We start from the raw sequence: 13,633 nt of genomic DNA, 5'->3' as shown, positions 1-13,633 counted from the left end.
CCAACATTCAAAGTCCCCACTCTCATTTCCACCCTTCTAGTTTTCTTCTTCTCCCGCTGTTCGTGGCAACGTTTTCCTCCTCTTCTTCGTCGTCTTCGCCCAGCCACATGGGGTGTGCAGCCAGTACATTCTGAGTGCCAGTCCCAAGCCCGGATAAATGAGGAGGGTTGCGTCAGGAAGGGCATCCGGCGTAAAACAAGCCAACCCAACTATGCAGACTCAGAAAATGCAACTGTTATATTATAAATTATAAATAATTACCTTTGAGATTATACCAGAGTGAATTTGGTTACCAATTACTTATTCAGACAATTATTCAGCAATTTTATTTATTTATTTTTTGGCATGAATGACATCCAGTAGATCCATAGAGATGCATAATATAGCAGATTGGCCTAAAATTGCGAATATGTGTCTGACTATCTGTCCAGACACTTATTCAGGTACGAATTATTATCATTGGTACGAATGACATCCAGTAGATCCACAGAGATGCTGAGGATCCATTAGATGTCATTCATAACAAAAAAAAAAAAAAAAAAAAAGTTGAATAAGTGTCTGAATAAGTAACTAGTAACTGAATGTGTCTGGACAGATATTCGCAATTTCAGCCCGATTTACAGTTGTAACCCAATTTTTTCAGTCAAAACCTATATTAATTATCTCCTTGGACCAAATTAATGCCATTCTGACCAAAAAATAAAGGGAAATTTTTGTTTGGCCAAATAAGTGTCTGAACTTGACTAGACAAATATTCACAATTTCAGGCCAATTAACTATATTGTGCATCTTTGTGGATCCACTGGATGTCATTCATACCAAAAAAATAAATAAAAAAAAATTGTTGAATAAGTAACTGGTAACTGAATTAGTGTCTGGACAGATATTCAGACAAATATTATATAGCTCAGCCCAATTTGCAGTTGTAACCCAATTTTTCAATCAAAACCTATATTAATCATCTCCTTGGACCAAAAGAATGCCATTCTGACCAAAAAAAATAATAATTTTTTTCTCATCCAAATAAGTGTCTGGACTGGAATGCACAGATATTTAGACAGTTATTCGCAATTTGAGGCCGATTTCCTGTATTATGCATCTCTCTGGATCTACTGGATGTCATTCATACCAAAAATAAAAAATTGTAGAATAAGTGTCTGGATAACTAACTGGTAACTGAATAAGTGTCTGGGCAGATATTCAGACAGATATTCGCAATTTCAGCCCAATTTGCAGTTGTAACCCAATTTTTTTCATTGAAAATCTATATTAATTATCTCCTTGGACCTAATGAATGCCATTCTGACCAAAAAATAAACAAAAATTTTTTCAGCCGAGTAAGTGTCTGGACTGGACTGGACAGATATTCAGATAGATATTCGCAATTTAATGCCGATTTCCTATGTTATGCAACTGTGGATGTCAGTCATACCAAAAATAATTTAAAAAAATGTCAATAAGTGTCTGAATATGTAACTAGTAACTGAATGAGTGTCTGGACAGATATTCAGACAGATATAATAAAAAACAATGAAAAAAATTGCTGAATTCTGAATAAGTAACTAGTAACTGGTAACCAATTTCACTCTTGTTGAGAACCTCCCAAACTCTTTCTCCACCCCATGAAGAGCACAAGACAAGCTGCTGGAGAAAATTCCTCTGTGCTTCAGGAGAGATTAGAGATGGTTTTATCAGCCAGTCTCTGAGAGCAAATGATTACTCCACTATGAAATGATTAGTTTATATAACGCAGCGTTCAGCGGCACACAGCGGGTCACATTGGCCCGGTGAATTGTGCGGCAGTGCGCAAGTTAAATGCGCCCAAGTGCCATCGAGTCATGCCGCACTTATCCAGTCAGCCGGACTCGAGTTCGGATATCGGGTTGGGGAATGATTTGCCATCGTCATCTTTTAAAAGGGCAGCGTAATCTGTCACCATGCTCTGTTGTGATACAAATCAGTATGTTTTATCCCACCTGTGTTCATTATTCATTGATCCAAATCACAGACACATGTGCCTATAAGACTAATAAATGACACAAAACATGCAGAGATACGGACCAAGCAGTTACTTCATGATTATTTACTACACCATTCAGCTGCCATTCACCAACCAGATCCATGATTAATTTTATTTTATTCTTCACAAATAATTTATTTCACACACTCAGAAATACAAACGTAGTGCACAAGATTTATAGAGGTCTGCAAAGCGAAATAGTGATCAGCTGATTCTATGTTTACGAATAGACACTGCCTGGGTTGGCAGTGGGTTGAGTCAGACAAAACCTGACTTTTCAGTTCTTGTGCAGCATAAGTTTCAGTTTTTCTTCCTTGGACACCAATACCATGTTTTCACAAAACATCTTTCAAGGAATCAACACTCCAGCGGCAAAAATGTGGTGGTAAATCATATGAATGGTTACCAGTTACTAGCGGAGTACCTCAGCAGCCCGTGTTGGGCCCAATCTTGTTCTTGGTGTATATTAATGACATTGACTGTGATCTATGTTCCTCAGTTTTGAAATTCACTGATGACACTAAAATAATCAGTAAGGCAGCCTCCCAGGAGGACATAGATTGCAAGATGACTTAAAGAACCTGGCCACTTGGTCGAACGATTGGTAAATGTTGTACAATGTGTCAAAATGCAAGCGATGCATTTTGGAGTATCCAATAGAAGACAAAACTACACTATGAACAATGTAGAAATTGAGGCAACAACAAAGGAAAAGGACTTAGGTGTAATAATACAGAACTCTCTTAGTGTCAGCAAACAAGTGGGTAAAGCGGTCAGCACAGCAAACAGAATATGAGGTACCATACGGAGAACAATTAGCAACAAAACAAGGTACAACATAATTCAGCTATACAAATCACTAGTGAGACCACATCTTGAATACTGCATGCAAGTCTGGAGGCCATATCTGCAACAAGATGTAAATAATTTAGAGAATGTACAAAAAAGAGCTCTGCGGATGATAAGTGGATACGAACATTTACCTTACGAACAAATATTGAAAATGACTAGACTGACAACACTAGAAATGAGGAGACTTAGAGCTGATTTAATTACGAGGTCTGTTAGAAAAGTATCCGACCTTTTTATTTTTTTCAAAAACCATATGGATTTGAATCACGTGATTGCATCAGCCAAGCTTGAACCTTCGTGTGCATGCGTGAGTTTTTTCACGCCTGTCGGTTGCGTCATTCGCCTGTGAGCAGGCTTTGTGTGAGCAGTGGTCCACCCCTCTCGTCGGATTTTTATTGCGAATAAATGTCTGAACGATTTGGAGCTTTGCTGCATCGATTTTTTCCAGAAACTGTGAGAGACCTCCAGGTGGACACCATTCAGAAAATTCAGATGGCTTTCAGGGACGATTTTATGGGGATTTCCGCGCGTCGCGGCAGTGCCGCATGGCGCAAAGCAACACCGTGATGAAGCCTCACAGGACATGTTCTGGCATGTCCAGGCTCATCCACAATTTCTCGGATAGTCACACGACTGAAAAACCAGAAACCAAAAAAATTGATGCAGCAAAGCTCCAAATCGTTCAGACATTTTTTCGCAATAAAAATCCGACGAGAGGGGTGGACCACTGCTCACACAAAGCCTGCTCACAGGTGAATGACGCAACCGACAGGCGTGAAAAAACTCACGCATGCGCACAAAGGTTCAAGCTTGGCTGATGCAATATGGTTTTTGAAAAAAATAAAAAGGTCAGATACTTTTCTAACAGACCTTGTACTATATACAGAATTATTAATAGTGTAGACAACATCGAACCAGGGAAATTCTTCGAATTCAGGGAATCAGACAGGAACCTTAGAGGACATTCGAAAACACTTAAGAAGAGCCCTGTAAGACTAAACATTAGGAAATACTCATTTTCAAGAAGAGTCATCAATGAATGGAATAACTTGTCTGAAGAGGCTGTAAGCAGTGCTACAGTAACTGAATTCAAAGGCCACATTGAAACTATCCTTAGGAACTGTGGGGGGCTGTATACAAGTCAGTGAGGGCTCACTGCCCCAGTAACCAGAGCCACTGGGGGACAGACATGACTCAGGTGGATCAAGGTGAATCAAGGTGAAAAAATAGTCAAAGTCTCTGTCATTCTTGCTGCCCACACAGTCAGTCATGATGCCTCGAGACGGCAGTTTACACCTCTTGCTCTTTGACCTCATGCATCAGACCTGGAAGAGCGCGAGAGTGTGAAAAGGCTTATAGGCTGCTAACTGAATGCAAAGAGAATGTAGTACCAAGAGGCTACACTCAGTAGAACGCCCCATACCAACAGATTCTCCAGTGGCACCTTGCTCAGCGTGGCACTCTCGTTGGAGCAACACCTCTGCTATTTTGGCATTGTGGGATAGCTCGCTGGACTACCTTCGCCTGACCCAATGCTGAATTTGCCAACATGAGAATATGAGTATGAGTATTGACTTTCTTGTGCGTTACCCATGAAAACACACTGTCATCGCAGGTCTGGGAACTAGTTTTTGCTCAGGAATTCATCAAACACGTCGGCCGCGGGCACGTAGTAACACAGAATATATAAAAACTGTATATCGTTGTTCGGCCAAAACTGGAGCATCCACTGCCTGAGCTAGTGGCGCACGTGAGAGTATAGGACTGTTTTAAGACCCACAATCTGTGGTCAAACTAGTGATGTTATGCTCGAAGCAGACAGCTCGACACAGTGTTGATCTTTCAAAGCAGAAGTGTCGCTGCAATATATATCAATGCCTTGCTTTACCCAGCGAAAAATGACGTGACACCCCAAATGAAGCTTCATTACGTCACACACATATCGACGATGTGTCACACCGATTTAAATTCAGGGAGGGAGTTATCAAACTCTCATAGTGCTTATAAATGGGCACAATCCCTCTGTGCTTCATGGGTTTTTGAGGAGAGTTTTGGCGTGTGTTATTAGTATAGCTTCATCAATTGAGAACCAGAGAGAGAGGCTGAGGTCAGATTAGCATTAGATCAGACAGACCATCATACATTTATACGCTCACATTGGCACATAAACATTCAGACACTATTTGCCATATTGAGATATCCTATAATACCTTGTGCACCAGAGTCGCTGCAGTCTAAACAACATGGAGGAACCACATGACCACAATTTCAAATGAACATTATACTACCAAATAGATTTTTTTTTATCCCTTTCATAACATTTATAACAGGCTGCATGCATGAGACCCCTGAAAACTTGCTAAAAGGAATATTCCAAATATTCCGTGTCTGCAACCTTCAACCTGCATGGAATTTAATAAACGCAAACTGGATTTCAGACATCTTATACATATTATTCTGGAAGAAACAGGACAAACAGTGTTGTAAAGGAAAATGAGCAGGGCGATAAAGATCAAACTTCACTTTCCCCCAGAATGACATGAACAGGAAGCGATCCCCATTGAAAATAACGGAGAAGCAACCTGAGCTTCTGTCATGTTTACATAAAACAAACACAATAACACCTAAAAATATAGATAATACATTCATGAGAGTTTTAGGCACAATATACAAAGAGTTTTACTTTGCAATGTTAATGCTGTTGTCCTCTCAATGCATTTCTTCAGTGTTAATGACATCTCGAAGAGTGGCGAACTCTGAAGTTTTTCAAGATTTTGCAGGATTTGAAACCTCAATAGGGCAAATACATACTGATTTACACACTTACTTACTTACACATATTAAGAACACATACAGAGAAAGATTAATAGGTTAGTTAGTGGATAAGTATAAAGTGAGTGTGAGAACATTAGAAAGTGTTTGTGTGATAGTCTGTGTTTGAGAGTGTGAGGAAAGGAGAGATAGGGAGGATGGAGGCAGCTGTTTAACCAAGGCTTTACAAGCTGGACAAAATCTATCTTCATATGCCACCATCTTCTGTTGGTGGCATACGGTGAGATGCACAGTAGGAATTATAGACTCATTCAAGGTGGAGGTGGGATTACACCACGGATCAGCTCTGTCCTTTCTTGTTTTGCAGTGGTGATGGACAGATTGATGGACAAGATCAAACAGGAGTCTCCATGGACTATGATGTTTGCAGATGACATTGTGATCTGTAGTGAGAGTAGAATGCAGGTTGAGTCTAGCCTGGAAAGGTGGAGATGTGCTCTGGAGAGAAGGGGAATGAAAGTCAGTAAGAGCAAAACTGAATACGTGTGTGTGAATGAGAGGGAGCCCAGTGGAATAGTGCGGTTACAAGAAGTAGGAGTGGTGAAAATAGATGAGTTTAAATACTTGGGGTCAGCTGTTCAAAGTAATGGAGAGTGTGATAGAGCAGTGAAGAAGAGAGTGCAGGCAGGGTGGAGTGGGTGGAGAAAGGTGGCAGGAGTGATTTGTGACCAAAGGATATCTGCAAGAGTGAAGGGGAAAGTTTACAAGACAGTAGTGAGACAAGCTATGTTGTACAGCTTAGAGAAGATGGCACTAACACAAAGACAGGAGGCAGAGCTGCAGGTTGCAGAGCTGAAGATGTTGCGATTCTCTTTGGTTGTGATGAGAATGGACAAGATTAGGAATAAACATATCAGAGGGACATCTCAGGTGTGATGGTTTGAAGACAAAGTTAGAAGTGAGATTGAGATGGTTTGGACATGTGCAGAGGAGGGACCCAGCTATATAGGGAGAAGGATGCTGAGGATGGAGCCACCAGGCAGGAGGAAAAGAGGGAGGCCAATGAGGAGGTTTATGGATGTGCTGAGGGAGGACATGCAGGTGGTTGGTGTGACAGAGGAAGATACAGAGGACAGGGTGAGATGGAAACAAGTGGTCTCTTGGGACTAGAGATGGATTTTATGGGCCTTTGGGGGGATCCGGATCTTTATGGCTCGTTCCTTTCAAAGAGCTGTTCAGAAGACTGGCTCATGTGGCTCTTTTTTTTAAAAGGTATTTTAGGCTTAATTATCAATTTCCGCCATGTGTGCATTCGTCATTACAATGCATTCTGGTTAGAAATTCCTAGCGCCATTTGTGACATAAACTGATAATTAAGCCTAAAAATATTTTTTGATATTTGATATTTGATTTGATATTTTTTGATTTTGAAAGTTTTTGTATTGCACATGTTCTTTTTTCTATTCACTTTAAATCTGATATCACAGCCATTATCACTCTTTATCTGAGTTTGAATTATTTGGAAATACTGATTATAACCCCATTATAATATGTTGAAAATAATTTTCTGAGACTGGGTGACTTTTTTTCCTCACCGTGTGCGCGTGTTGGCATGGCGCCGCTTATTTTCGCGCCACAAGAACCCCCCTCCCCCCTGCAGGAGTACTCATGTGTAGGGCTGTCACAATTAGGAATTTCTGGAGATGATTAATTGTCAGACAAATAATTGCAATTGACGAATATATTGTCTATTTTTTTTTTCCTTTTTTCCCTTCTTTATATTCTACTATCGTAGTACAAGGCAACACAACTCTGTAAGAACGTTTGGCTTCTGTGAGTGGAGAAACTGGAAATAGTGCAACATTTATTTTTATCATCTTCTGATTTGTGGTGAAATTGAAATTTCACCACAAATCTAAAATTGTTTCTCCTCATCAGTCACGTTTTGTGCTTAAACTCTACATTAAGCTCTAGACTGAACAAATAAATACCTTTGGCAAATAACAGCTGTTAAAGTTCAGAGTTCTCATCTGCTTTTTGTGATCTGTGCTTCTGAACATCACTGCAGCTTCAGGTTTTTTTTTTGTTTGTTTGTTTTTTTTGCTCAGTTCATTCATATATTCTCTTTTTTTAAATATGTTTTTAAAGATATTTGACCGTTTATTTCATCCCATGATCTCATAAATTCAGTATACAACGTGCACATGGTGTGAACAGGGCGGTAACGGCAGAATCACACCGGGAGAGAAAGTTCAGAGAGAAGTAAAGGCAGCTCCACGGTTTTGTTTTTTTAACATGTTTACTCGGGTTAAAATCCTCTCTCTGCTCTGCGCTCGCTGTGTGCACTGATGGTTCTCAGACTGTAACGTGTCGCGCTTCCATTCAGGAATCTCCCTCACCCACCCCTCCCTCGCAGTCTGCAGCCTGTTGACTCCGCGCACGCACACACACAGACACACACACACCGACAGCACCTTCTGTAAACTCCGCATTTTAAACAGCTTTGAAGAAGACGGTTTTAATCGGTCGTCTTATCCAAACGGATCGCTCCTCAGCCTACATGTTATTGTCCTGCCTTAAGACGAGAACGAAACAGTGAGCGAGGCTGCAGCACAATGACGTCAGATTCTGAGTCGTTTTATGCTTTGTGAATAAAATAAGTAATTCGCGGTAATCGCGAATATGAAAAATAATCGCGATTGGCGAAGATTGTAATAATTATTTGTGACTGCCCTACTCATGTGAAGGCACATGCAGCCTGTGCCCCTCCTCCCGTAGCTGCTCTCTTTCTATGTGGGGGGGGGCACAGCCGCAACCGCAACTGGATGTTCGGGGATCTGTGTGAAACAAACACGCATGAAAAAAAAGAACGGCTCCTGCGCAGCCGCGACTCGGCTCCCTTCGTTCATATTAAAGAGCCGTTCAAAAGAATCGGCTCGTTCGCGAACGTTACAACACTGTTCTTTTGGTCTTTTGATGCTTTCAAAAGCGATCGTGTTAAAAGTCAATTTCAGCTTCTTAGTAATTGCAAATGTACCAGAGCCAATACTGGAATTTATCGATTATCTGTAACTTCTGATACATTTTTGGGTGGTTTATCGGTTTATCTTTATCAAAGATAACTTTTCAGTTATCTGATTATCTGTTATCGAAGTTAATTTTTTGGTTATCTGTGCCCACCACTAGTTTTAGGTTTGACAGAAATGTGGTACTGTATTGTATTATATACAGGGCCACATTTAGCTAAATATGTAACTTGACGTGTGTAAATATTAGGTTAAATGTGTAAATACTTAGCATAAACTAATCTAAGTTTTAGGTTTGACAGAAATGTGATACTGTAATGTATTGTATACAGGGCCACATATAGACAAATGAACACATTCACACCCACACACACACCTACGGAAAATTTAAAGTCTCCAATCCACCTAATCTGCATGTGTTTGGATGTGGGAGGAAGCCGGAGCACCCAGAGAGAACCCACACAAACACGGGGAGAACACGCAAACTCCGCACAGAAAGGCCACAGGTGGAAATTGAACCCATGACCTTCTCGCTGTGAGGCAGCAGTGCTAACCACTAAGCCACCATGCTGCCCCAAAATAACTAATTGTAGCAAATTAGTTTCACCAATTAGGGATAATAATATAAGTCAAATTACACTATTTGAGTGGGAAATGGCTAAAATTTGGGGGGTATTTTGGGAGTACATTCACAATGCAGATACTTAAAACAGACAAACAGAGGACTTGATGAATGTCTGAGTCACATTTTGTCCTTGTCTTCCACAGGGTTGTGTGACTTGAGTTGGTGTGACCCTGTCTCTGGTCTGAGGTGACCCCATCAACCTTCACTCACTGCTCGAGTTTCTCAAACTTGTTTCTGTTTTCTGTAAATTAAAAATGATTCTGGTAAAATTCAATGTATTTCTTGTTGTTTCTCATCTTCAATTTACAAAAAAGTTTTTTTTTTCCTGATATATAAAAGCTTTCAATCATGTTGCCTCAAATAAATGTGATGATCAATGCAGACATTAAACTGTCACCTTGAAGAAGATATTACAAAATTATACGTAATGAAATCTTAAAAATACTCTCGATTAAAAGTACTCAGGGTCTCTGGCGACCCTGAGTGAAAACAAGGCAGCAGCCTGGGTCACCACAGTGTATCCAATATCATTAGAGCTGTGGCCAGAGGGTGAAAAAAAGGGGTCTACCCCTCCCCATCTTATAACTATATGAAACCAGTTTTGTTTGATGCATTTCTATACCTACTAATAGAAAGTCATGGTTGTATGATTTTTAAATGTGCACAACATGGTGAATTAACTGCTTCGTTGCAGCTACATCTGAAAATTGTGAAATCAATACAGAAGCCCTATTCTATTATTTTCTGAGCTTGTATAAACAAAATGGATATCGAATCCATGATATTTGTAGAAAATACACATCAGCATGATATTTTCAGTCACTTCTGTGGAAAAAGTATGATCCTGTGATAATCTTAACCCTTTGTTCCTATAATTTTGCACAATTGTTATATTATGTTCAAACATTTTTGTTTCATTTCTGTGGTTGCAGAATGGGTAGAATAGTTGTGTTTCTGCTTTTGTAGAGATGCAATCTGTACTTTTTCCTTTCAGCTGCAAGATGGAACTCTGTGAAGCATGAGAAAGTCAACTACGTCAGACCTTGCAAAGAAACTACGATCGTACTGTGAGAAAATTACCAAAGTGCTCTGCAGGGATACTGCATATGTCATTGATGGAATGTCCATGGTACAAGCTCTAAATGAGACTTATTTCAAAACATACAATGACTTGGCAGAGATCAACCTGAAAAGACTGGTGAGCACTTGTGTTTGACAGATATGACTTCGACTTCATTAAACTGGGTGAACAACAGCAAAGAGGAGCAAACTGAGAACTGTCGTCTATTCACAAGATCATGGGGAACTGCCTAGTGCCTAACCGCCAGTATTTGAAAGGAGGTGGCAACAAAGCTGCTCTTGCTGACTTCATCATACAGTATGTGCTGCAAAATGCCCAGGAACAGTTATGCAAGGACTGCTATATCATCATAGCAGGAGGACTCAAAGAGGGAGAGGTGTTGAAGTGTGTCAGTGAGTCAGGTGTTTCCCAAATGGAAGACTTGCTTTGTCCTCAAAAGGAGGCTGACACAAGGTTGATTCTGCATGCCATCGACCTATCCCAAGGCCACAAACGTGTTGTTGTTAGGTGTGATGAAAGCGATGTTTTGGTATTACTTTTGTACTACCATTCTGCAGGACAACTGTTTGGTGAGGTGTATATGCATGCAAGACATACAGGAAAACGGACTACAAATGAGTGCTACATACCAGTACACCTGTTGGCTACAGAGCCAGGGCAGAGGGTTTGTTTGTGCCTCCCAGCAATGCATGCATTGACTAGGTGTGACAGCACAAGGGCTTTATTTAATATTGGCAAGCGTATGGCCTATTCCACCTTGGTTAAGAGCATTTTCTTCTTTATGGTCAGAAAGGAAAAATCGCTTCCACATTAGATTTGCCATGATGACAGACAAAGCATCTTCAATGCTTCCTCCCACTGAGGATGCCTTTCAGCAACATGTCCTGAGAGCAAGGAACCAAACTATGTATGGTGCCAGAGTCACCATGCAAAGCCTGCCAAGGACCCAGTGGGAAATGGATGGTCCCAGGATGAAAACAGATGTTTACAGCCAATCATGTATAAGCAGAAATCGGTACCAGCAGAAGTGAGGGACCTAACACATCTATTCTGCATAAAGACTGTGCAACTGGGCAGAAATGTCCATGTCTTCTTGCTGGGCTCAACTGTATTGAGCTTTGTGAATGTAAAGACTGTCAAAATGTGCCACAACTGGAAGGTGAGGAGGAGGCAAAGGACACTGATGACTAAGCTGGTGATCCCGATCGTTGTCTAATTAAAGTCTGCTGAGGGTATGAAAAATGCATTGACCTGTTGCCTCTAACTGCTTTCAGCTTAGGGGGTTGTAGGGGGCTGCTTTCAACATGTAGGGGGGCTGATTTGACAGATTTAAAAAGTTGAAACTCTTTTTGTTGTGAAAGTGTAGTGACACGGACCCACAACAGGGGGCGCAAATGAACGGTCAATAGATGAGCCAAAAAGTAACAATTTAATGTTGTGAAGGTGCACAACGAATATACAAACAATCTCAGTATCTGATAACAGTCAATCCACAATGGTGACGTGTGGGCAGGCTCGAGGATAGAAGACGTCTGTCCTGAGAAGAGCCGGAACCACACGATTTCCGCCGTCACCGAACCTGGTGAATACTGGAGCCGCCAAGTCCCGAATTCCCAGGTGATCACCGTCCCCGACTGTCGGATCTGGTACTGCTGGCGAAGAGCAAAAGACAGTCAAGTGTCAAGTGCCGTAACAACAACGGTGGGAATGCCACCTCTAACACACACTCGTGCAGCGTCTGTGTAACCACTTATCTGACGTAGGACGAAACAGTCGCGACCCACGCCGGTCCTCTGGTTGACAGCTGCAACACAATAGCACTTGGAATCAATCAATATAGGCAGAGAATGTTACCTCCATAGAAGTACGATATCTCGGCACCGAGGTGGAGATGACGTCTGGTCTTTATGGAGTGAGATGATGTAGAGTAGATGGGTGACATCTGTCAAGAGATAATGAGTGACAGCTGTCACCCCCGGCTGTGTCCGTGGCGGCAGCGCCCTCTCGTGCCTGAAGCCCGCACTTCAGGCAGGGCGCCCTCTGGTGGTGGGCCAGCAGTACCTCCTCTTCTGGCGGCCCACACAACAGTTTTCTGATGCAGTTTTGGAGCAAGTCTGAGACCAATTGCTTCGTAGAATCGGGCTGCGGTATTGATTGCATCATTTTTGAGATGTCATCGTAAAAAAGGCAAATAATTCAAGTCATACTCTGCAGAAGTGCAAATAATTACGCCTTTTCTATCTAGAAGTACAGATTACATCTCGACGAGGTCTGTTAGAAAAGTATCCGACCTTTTATTTTTTGCAAAAACCTGATGGATTTGAATCACGTGTGCTTGCATGAGCCAACCTTGAACCTTCGTGCGCATGCGTGAATTTTTTCACGCCTGTCGATTGCGTCATTTGCTGGTAAGCAGCCTTTGTGTGAGGATGGGTGTAGTCTCTCGTCTGATTTTCTTTTCAAGGAAAATGGCGGAACGACTGGAGCAGTGCGACTGCATCAAATTTTAAGCCAGAAACTGGGCGACCGCCAGGTGGAAACCCTTCGGATTATTAAGACGGCTTTCGGTGACGATCCTATGGGCATCACACAGATTAATGAGCGGTACAACCGGTTTAAAGACGGCCGCACAAAGGTGGAGAGCGAGCCACCATCAACATGCTGAAATGACTAGATCATTTCCAAAGTGAACGCTGTGGTGATGCGGGACCGTCATGTGACTGTCTGAGAAATTGCAGAAGAGGTGGGCATCAGCACTTTTTCGGTACATTCCACTGTGACAGAAGATTTGGCCATGAAAAGAGTGGCGATGAAATTCATGCTGAAAGTGACGGCGGCGCAAAAGCGCCTCCGTGTTGAAGTCTTACAGGACATGCCGTGACATGCCCACCTCTTCCACGTCTGAATCATCCGAATGGTTTCCACCTGGCTGTCGCCCAGTTTCTGGCAAAATTTGATGCGGCACTGCTCCAATCGTTCCGTCATTTTCCTTGCAATGAAAATCCGCCGAGCGCACAGCACACGTCCCACACAAAGGCTGCTTACCAGCAAATGATGCAATCGACAGCCATGAAAAAGTTCACGCATGTGCAAGAAGGTTCGAGGTTTGCTCATGCAAGCACACGTGATTCAAATCCATCAGGTTTTTGCAAAAAATAAAAAGGTCCAATACTTTTCTAACAGACCTCGTAACAAGCAATGTAATAAAAATGTAATAATGTAATGCCTGTGTAATGGCCTATATGATATGTACATGA

This window comes from Thalassophryne amazonica, chromosome 3, assembly GCF_902500255.1.
Source record: "Thalassophryne amazonica chromosome 3, fThaAma1.1, whole genome shotgun sequence".
In the NCBI taxonomy this organism is placed as follows: Eukaryota; Metazoa; Chordata; class Actinopteri; order Batrachoidiformes; family Batrachoididae; genus Thalassophryne; species Thalassophryne amazonica.
The sequence above is the reverse complement of the archived record's forward strand: the minus strand, read 5'-3'. Positions refer to the sequence as shown.